Below are 9,315 nucleotides of genomic sequence, written 5' to 3'. Positions count from 1 at the left end.
TCGCCATTTGAATGCTAGAAGTCGTGCTGCACTTTCCCTACAGACGGTCAGTGTCTTTTTCTCCTCTTACATGTTTCATGAACAGTGACATTTACTACGATTGGTGGTGAACGTTTTAAAACATTAGAATGGACCTCCAAAGCAATCTAATAGCCAATATCAACACTATAAGAGAAAAAGTAAGTTGCAGATATTGTTTCTATTACCACAGTCAAAACTTATGTTACTATCATCTCTGTGAACCCTGAATACATAATCAGGGAATAACTGACCACTAAAATGTAATTCAACATGGCCAGCATATTAACCGTGTAGAGATAACAAATTTTCGTAGTCACTTGAATTACTCACGGCCAGTCTATAGGAAGGGTCATCTACAACAAAATGTTGATAACATTCCCATGCAGTTTTAATTGCCTGAACAACATGTAAACGTATTTCACGATCACGTTCTTGAATACTGTACAAACAGTGTGATCCAGACCGAAATTAAGTTTACATCAGCGACTGTTGGTATAATTCGGCGTTTCATGTTTATAACATAGCAATGAACACAAGGACGAAAAATTGAAAATGAGACACCATATCTATCATTCTATTACCATAGCCATGTATTATGGAGAAATAATCACAATGAAGGGAAGTGAACAATAATAGCGACAATGTATTATACAAATGCTTTGCTAGCATTCATTACAGAGAGCAAGCTATAGAGAGTGTTAGGTGTATACGTGCAGATATTTCTTGTAGCAATAGAGAACGATGTGACGAACAACTATATATCAAACTTTTAGTAATCCTCGGAAGTTATTTTCGAGAGCAAAGGGATACGATGTTTTTAGAATAGGTAGCATGCCTTGTTCTTGTGAATGAATAGCATTCCTTTGATAACAGGCGAGTCACGCGCCATCCGTGCCAAACTGGTTTCTGAGCTCGATAGCTACAGTCGCCTAAGTGCGGACAGTATCCAGTATTCGGGAGATAGTAGGTTCGAACCCCACTGTCGGCAGCCCTGAAAATGGTTTTCCGTGGTTTCCCATTGTCACACCAGGCAAATGCTGGGGCTGTACCTTAATTAAGGCCACGGCCGAATCCTTCCCACTCCTAGCCCTTTCCTGTCCCATCGTCGCCGTAAAACCTATCTGTGTCGGTGCGACGTAAAACAACTAGCAAAAAGAAAAAAAAAACTGGTTTCTGTTCTGTTTATGTTTAACACGTTCACTGCGTATTAGCAGAGTGTGACATACCTGCCAACCTGAGCAAAATATTTGTGTGGGACTCTTTAAAAGTTGTAATTATCGAAGTTTTGTACGTTGGTAGGACGAGTTCTATCGAACTCGTGGACTTATCCCACTCACACGCCTGGTGCGTGACCCGCACGGTGGTTGAAATCGGGAAGTAATACTGGTCACCAGACGGATCACGCGCCATGCGCGTTGGTAGATTGCTGTGCATTATTTACCGCGGATAGCAAACAAATGCAGACATAAATATATGCATATTTATACTTCTCTATTACAGAATTTGCCAAACAAAAATGAAATACTTTGGCTAATTGGGTAGGTCTCGTGATGTTGAAGTAACCACATTGTCGGCCATCAGGAAAAGTATAAATAAAATAATAACATAAGCATCACGACGCAGTCAAAAATGATTACTGCACGTTCTTTCAAGTTACTTATAAATGTGATGAGGAATAGATGACATTTGGAAGCAATTCGAAGTTCTTTCGTGTTATGCACATTTATGATGCAAGAATAAACGACAATTACAAGTTCAGTTCTTTTACTGAACATATTGCAGTAGCGGAATTTATTTATTTCAAAAGCGGAACCACTCGTAATTCTCCTGAAGAATTAATAACAGAAAATGCAGCGTCTTGCCTCGCATTGAAGTGATCTTGCTGCTCAAAGAACCCCAAAATGAATGATGACGTATGACGACAACTCTGGAGAGGAAATACGCGGGAAACGGAATACGCATGCGCAAATATGGCTACGGATGAATCTGCTAGTAGACTTGACTTACACGATGTGCAGGATGACAATTAGAGCATCTCTTACCATGTGGGAAACCTGTGATTTACATTTCCTAGCAACCGTCCCTGATGCGCTAGGCGCGTGCTCCGCACCTGCTTATAAAATAGCGTCACGCGCCCAGCACGTGATCCGTATTGAACGTGATAACAGCAAATGCACTACTGGGACAGCTAAGCGCTACCTATTCAATGCCACGAGATGTTACGTAATATACTTGCCAAACTGGTTTTCTGTTTACGAGCAACTGACCTACGATAACAGCTGAAGGCTGCTACCAGTGTATAACACGTTACGTTACATTCTAGCCAGATTTGTTTTGTTGCTGTTAGTATTTAGTTTCCATCTTAGGGGCTTCAGAAAACACTAGACATCGGTTTCGGACCCTGGAGGTGTATTGAATTATCAGCGTTAATACTGTTAATTTGCTGTTACGTCCTTTAGGGGACTCAGTCGACCTCCTGAGGCTGGGTGGACCCCGTTCAAGCCCTCGTAACAATTTTCGAACTTCGTGGCCGGGCCAGGATTCGAACCCGGGCCTCCGGGGGTGGCAGCTAATCACGCTAACCACTACACCACGGAGGCGGACTATTTTTCATTTCTTTACTTTATTCTGTAAGGAATGTCTAAGGAGTGCAAGTGTAGAAACTGTGGGTGTGGCCAGACATTAAGGAATATGAGGGAGGAGTTGGAGAGTTTGAGGGAGATAATTAAGATTCTCTCAGAGGACAGGAAGGAAGGTAGACCTCCCTCAAACAATGTACAGGACACAGTAAGTGAAAAAGAGAAATTGGGAAAGAAAGGGGGAATCGTAGAAGAGAGGTGGCATAATATTTTAAGGGGAAGGACATTGCTGGCTAAGAGCTATATTTAGGATAAGATTTCAGGACAGGTGTCTGTGAGAAATCAGTACGAGTCACTGCAGGTAGAACAACAGAGAGAAGGCGAAAAACAGTTAACAGTTGCTGAGAAGTGTGGAAGCTGGAGGAAAGGGAAATGTAGAGTGGGGAAGATGATAGGAAAATACAGGTGGAACAGTGTCATAGCAGGGGGAAATGGGAGGAGGAAGTAAGTTCCGCAGCCGCCAGGAAAGATAGGGCTGACCAGGAGGGTAGGGGATCAAAAGAGGCGGGTAGCGTTGAGACTCTGGTCATGGGGAATTCTATTGTTAGACATGTGCGGAAAGTGTGTGGGGTAAATGGAACCAGGGTAGAGTGTTATCCAGGAAATAGGTTAAGGCAAATGTTAAGCAAAGTAGAAGAAAAAGAGGAGGGAAAGGGGAAGTTGGTAGCTTTTCACGTTGGTACCGACAATATAAGGCAAGCAGGTATGAAGTAACAACATAGTTGGAGATGTGTGGGATCTGGTAAATGCAGCACTGGTGAAGTTTAAGGAAGCGTAACTTGTTATAAGTGGAATACTGTATAGGAGGGATAATGACTGGAAGGTAATTGGGGAGTTAAATGTGACTATGGAGTGGGTATGTGGGAAATTAGGAGTGAGACTTCTAGATCCTAATGGGTGGGTAGGAGATAGGGTTCTGCGCACAGATGGCTTTCACTTAAACCGCAGTTGTACTTCTAAGTTAGGAAATTTATTTAAGAGTGTTATAGGGATGTACATTCAGGTAAGCAGGGTGGTCTAGGAAGCGGTGTTAAGGGTATAGGGATCTGGAGGTCCAGTAGGGAGGGCATAAAAATGTTAGTGTTGAAATATAGAAGTATCGCGAATAATGGAGTAGAATTGAGTTATTTAATAGATATAGAGCGTGATTCAGCCGCCGCTTTCCAATGTAGTTTTTGTGCAACCCATAATATTCATTCCATCCTGAAAACATCTTCCCTGCCGGTATGCTCAGACAACACAACCGGATATCTTGGTATTTACCGCCTCACTATGATAGGACGCTGTAATGTAATACACGTATTAAACACTGGAAGACATGCATGTGCCTTCTAGATCATATTAACCTGACACTCCAGAGAAACATTAAATTGATATTGTGACCGCAGTAAACGTAATACTTGCTATAAACTGCCCATTGTGCCGTACGAAACCGTAGCGTAGTTGGTAAGGGCATGGTGGAGCAGGCTTACATATCAGGAGGCTGGTTCGAGTCCCGGGCAAAGATTAAAGTGTTTTGAAATATTAGTTTAATACGTACCGCACGCAATGAAAGGTCAGTATCCGCTTTCATGCAAATTGTGCGTAATGAATTTGTTTGTAGCCCTAAGAAGGGCCGCTTAGTTTGCAGGCCGGACAAGTAGAGACCGGAAATATTAGGAACACAGCTGCCCTGACAATGATTTATCACAGCAAATGCTCAATGTGATGACTGTTTTGGTTTATGCCCATTCGGGCCCCGTGTCCAATAGATCGTGTTGCGCGCTGAAGCATTCCAGGTGTAATTGCTCGGCAGGCGTCCGTGATGAGGTTCGGAGCTGGTCGGGGTTTTCCGGCGCTTGAGTGGAAACGACGTTCTTCAAAAGTCCCCACGGCATTAAATCAGGAGATCTCGTCTTATCCACTTTGCTGGCAGTTCCTCGTTCAGATGGTTACAAGTGGGCAAAGATGAATGTGATGGAATTCCATCCTTTTGCAACCGCATCGTCAAACGATCGTGCAAGGGCACATTCTTCAGCAGCAGTGGGAGTTCTTGACGCAGAAAGTGCATGTAGCGTGGGCCCGTCAGATGGCCTTCAAAGAAATAAGGCCCTATCGGGCGATTCCCCACAGTATTCCACACCAAACATTAACTCCACATCGTACTTGATGGGACACCTGTCGCACCCAGTGAGCATTGTCCGGACTCCAATAGTGCATGTCGTGGTGATTGACGTTCCCATTAATGTACAAGCGCGATTCGTCCGAGAACAATATATGCGATAAAAATGCTGCAACATTGTCCAGCCTGCCTAATAGCCACCGAAAGAACTCCGGTCGAGCTTCGAAATCCCGACCATGGAGCTCTTGGTGTTGCTCAAGATGGTATGGGTGAAATTTATGTTCATGCAGTATTCGCCAGACGGATGACTGTCTGGTGTTCCCCTGTCGTGCAGTCGCCCTTGTAATGGTGTGTGGATTATTACGAGCTGCCTCCAGAACTGCCTCGTCTGTTTCACCCGATGTAACGGACCTATCGTGGACTGGTGACTGGTTTGAAATCACGGCTGTTGTCCTTTAAGAGTTTTTCAACATGGCGGAATGTCGTAGCAGTGAGGTGTCGCCTGTCAGGATACCTTTCCTGGTATAGACGTGGTGCCTCGCACGCATTTTATCTAGCTTCCCCATAAATGAGGAGCGTGTCAATGTATTCCTCTGTGCAAAACCTGCCGAATGACAGCAGAGAAGAGGAAGGGGCTGGTGACTCACACTCTATACTTACCGGGTATTGTAATAGGAGTTTAATCAGCGGAGTGTGCGCAAGGTGATGAATGAATAACAGCGTCATTCTACTGTTTGTATGTGGCGAACGTGGGTCTGTGTTTACGTATTCAGACATCATACCGATGCAAAACCGCTTGAACGTAGCGGGATTCGAACCGCAGCTGACACATTCCTGTGAATGCTAGACGAACTTCTAACTACAAGAGCTATGCTACACTGTTGGGGACAGGCTGGTAGTACGGCGAGAGCAGAGTACATACGCCAGCCGATTCGGAGTTCGAGACATTAATTACTGCACTGTTACCTAGTTTCATGCATTGATTCCCCTCTTAGTTATGTTTGGTCACGTGGCACGACATATTAACATACAATCATACATGGTATAAGAACGTTGCTACATGAATTCAGGGCGTCATATTTTGCGAACGGATGATACATTTCGCTAGGGTTCAGAATCGTGTGAAAAATATGCTCACTGAACATTACTACCATACCGAACGCCTGTAGGGGAATAGCACCTCTATAACAATGTGCACGTTAGTTGGGCTGCAGCAAACTGTATAGAAGGGGGCTGGTGAATCACACTCTATACTTACCAGGTACTGTAATAGGAGTTGAATCATGGCTGAAAAATGACATAAAGGTTTGCAGAAATTTTCTTACGGAAATGTAGTGTGTATCGTAGAAGTAGGAAAGGAATGGTAGGAAGGGGAGTATTCGTTCTGATGAAAGAAGAACTCGTAAATTATGAGAAAGTGTTCGTTCGTTCGTTCGTTCGTTCGTTCGTTCGTTCGTAATCCGTTTACCCTCCAGGGTCGGTTTTCCCTCGGACTCATCGAGGGATCCCACCTCTACCGCATCAAGGGCAGTGTCCTGGAGCTTCAGACTTTGGGTCGGGGGATACAGCTGGGGAGCATGACCAGTACCTCGCCCAGGCGGCCTCACATGCTATGCTGAGCAGGGGCCTAGTGGAGGAATGGGAAGATTGGATCTGACAGGCAAGGAAGAGGGAAGGAAGCGGCCGTGACCTTAAGTTAGGTACCATCCCGGCATTTGCCTGGAGGAGAGGTGGGAAACCACGGAAAACTACTTCCAGGATGGCTGAGGTGGAAATCGAACTCACCTCTACTCATTTGACCTCCCGAGGCTGAGGGAACCCCGTTCCAGCCCTCGTACCACTTTTCAAATTACCGAGCTCGATAACTGCAGTCGCTTAAGTGCGGCCAGTATCCAGTATTCGGGAGGTAGTAGGTTCGAACCCCACTGTCGGCAGCCCTGAAAATGGTTTTCCGTGGTTTCTCATTTTCACACCAGGCAAATGCTGGGGCTGTACCTTAATTAAGGCCACGGCCGCTTCCCTCCCACTCCTAGCCCTTTCCTGTCCCATCGTCGCCGTAAGACCTATCTGTGTCGGTGCGACGTAAAGCAACTACCAAAAAAAAAAAGAAACTTTTCAAATTTCCTGGCAGAGCCGTGAATCGAACCCGAACCTCCGGGGGTGGCAGCTAATCACGCTAACCACTACACCACAGAGGCGGACTGTGAGAATGTTAAAGATGATAAACATAAAATTCTAGGTGTAAGGCTCATATCTAAAGATAATGGGCGACTTGATGTCTCTGGAGTGTACCGACCGGGAAAGGGGACCGCTGACGCTGATTGGCAATATTGTTTCATAGGATAATCAGCTATGAGGGAAAACATAGAGAATGGAACGTGTTTGCAGCCGTTGGGCTCAATTTCGTTCGTTCGTAATCTGTTTACCCTCCAGGGTCGGTTTTTCCCTCAGACTCAGCGAGGGATCCCACCTCTACCGCCTCAAGGGCAGTGTCCTGGAGATTCAGACTTTGGGTCGGGGATACAACTGGGGAGAATGACCAGTAACTCGCCCAGGCGGCCTCACCTGCTATGCTGAACAGGGGCCTTGTGGAGGGATGGGAAGATTGGACGGGATAGACAAGGAAGAGGGAAGGAAGCGGCCGTGGCCTTAAGTTAGGTACAATCCCGGCATTTGCCTGGAGGAGAAGTGGAAAACCACGGAAAACCACTTCCATAATGGCTGAGGTGGGAATCGAACCCACCTCTACTCAGTTGACCTCCCGAGGCTGAGTGGACCCCGTTCCAGCCCTCGTACCACTTTTCAAATTTCGTGGCAGAGCCGGGAATCGAACCCGGACCTCCGGGGGAGGCAGCTAATCATGCTAACCACTACACCACGGAGGCGGACTGGGCTCAATTTAATAAATGTAAATTGGGAAGGCAATGCGAACGATAAGAAGCATGGCCAATAAATAGCAAATAAGTTAATATGTGAAGGACAGCTGATTCAGAAAATGTTGGGAACAACTAGAGGAAAGAATGTTCTGGAAGTGGTACTGGTAAAACCAGATGAACTCTATAGAGAAACCGAATTAATTATGGTATTAGTGATCACGGTCCGCCTCTGTGGTGTAGTGGTTAGCGTGATTAGCTGCCAACCCCGGAGGTCCGTGTTCGATTCGCGGCTCTGCCACGAAATTTTTGATAAGTGGTATGGCGGCTGGAACGGGGTCCACTCAGCCTCGGGAGGTCAACTGAGTAGAGGTGGGTTCGATTCCCACCTCATCCATCCTGGAAGTGGTTCTCCGTGGTTTCCCACTCCTCCTCCAGGCAAATGCCGGGATGGTACCTAACATAAGACCACGGCCGCTTCCTTCCCTCTTCCTTGCCTGACCCATCCAATCTCCCCATCCCTCAACAAGGCCCCTGTCCAGCATAGCAGGTGAGGCCGCCTGGGCGAGGTACTGGTCATTCTCCCCAGTTGTATCCCCAACCGAAAGTCTGAAACACCAGTAGAGGCGGTAGAGGTGGGATCCCTCGCTGATCCCGAGGGAAAACCGAACCTGGAGGGTAAACAGATTAAGAAGAAGAAGAAGATTAGTGATCATGAAGCTGTTTTCTGGTAGTTAAATGAAATGGTTAGAAAGGAATGTCTTAAGAGTAGGACTATTAGGCAGTACCATATGGCTGATGAAACAGACACGATGTGGCTTTTTAAAAGTAACTGTTATCAGTGGACTACGGTGAATAAAAATATAAATATACTCTAGGTTTGTTTTAAAGCAATTGTCGAGGAATATGAAAACAGGTTTGTACGTATGGTCTCAAGAGAGAAGTAATGAGACTAAGAAGGAGGTGCAGGTTGGAAATAGAGATAGAAATTTATTTTCAAGTAAGGAGAAACTGAAGGAACTTGCTAGGAGATTTAAACCTAGAAAAGAAGTCAGCTAAAGAAAAGACGTTGGCAAGCGTAATTGGCGGTCATACAAATTTTAGTGAAAAATGGATGGGTATGTAAGGGTACTTCAAGGCAGAAACGGGTTCCAAGAAGGACATTCGAGGAATCATTAATGAACAAGGGGAGTGTTAATGCGAGGATCTTCAGAAGACAGAAGTACTCAGTCAGCAGCATGTAAAGATTGTTGGTTACAAGGATAATGTCCAGATAGAGGAGGTGACAAGCACTAAAGAAGTAGTAAAATTTACCTATGATGACAATGACATTTATAATAAGATGAAAGAAGGAAAAGTAGAAAAACAGCTGGAATTGATAAGATTTCTGGGGGATATGCTAAAGACAATGGGTTGGGATATATTACAATATCTGAAGCACTTATTTGATTATTGTTTACATAATGTTGCTATACCAATTGAGTGTACAGTTGCTGTGGTAGCCCCTGTTTATAAATAAAATGGCGATAGACAGAGAGCGGAAAATTTCATGTCAGTATTGTGACCGTTCATCACATCATCAAGACTATATTGTGGCATTCCGCCGCTCAAATATGCCGTTTTCCGCGCTTTCATACGTTAATTAGCGCCCAAGTCAGCGCACGTCCAGCCTCCACGGGGT

The sequence above is a fragment of the Anabrus simplex genome, chromosome 3, assembly GCF_040414725.1.
Source record: "Anabrus simplex isolate iqAnaSimp1 chromosome 3, ASM4041472v1, whole genome shotgun sequence".
NCBI classification, from domain to species: domain Eukaryota; kingdom Metazoa; phylum Arthropoda; class Insecta; order Orthoptera; family Tettigoniidae; genus Anabrus; species Anabrus simplex.
The sequence above is the reverse complement of the archived record's forward strand: the minus strand, read 5'-3'. Positions refer to the sequence as shown.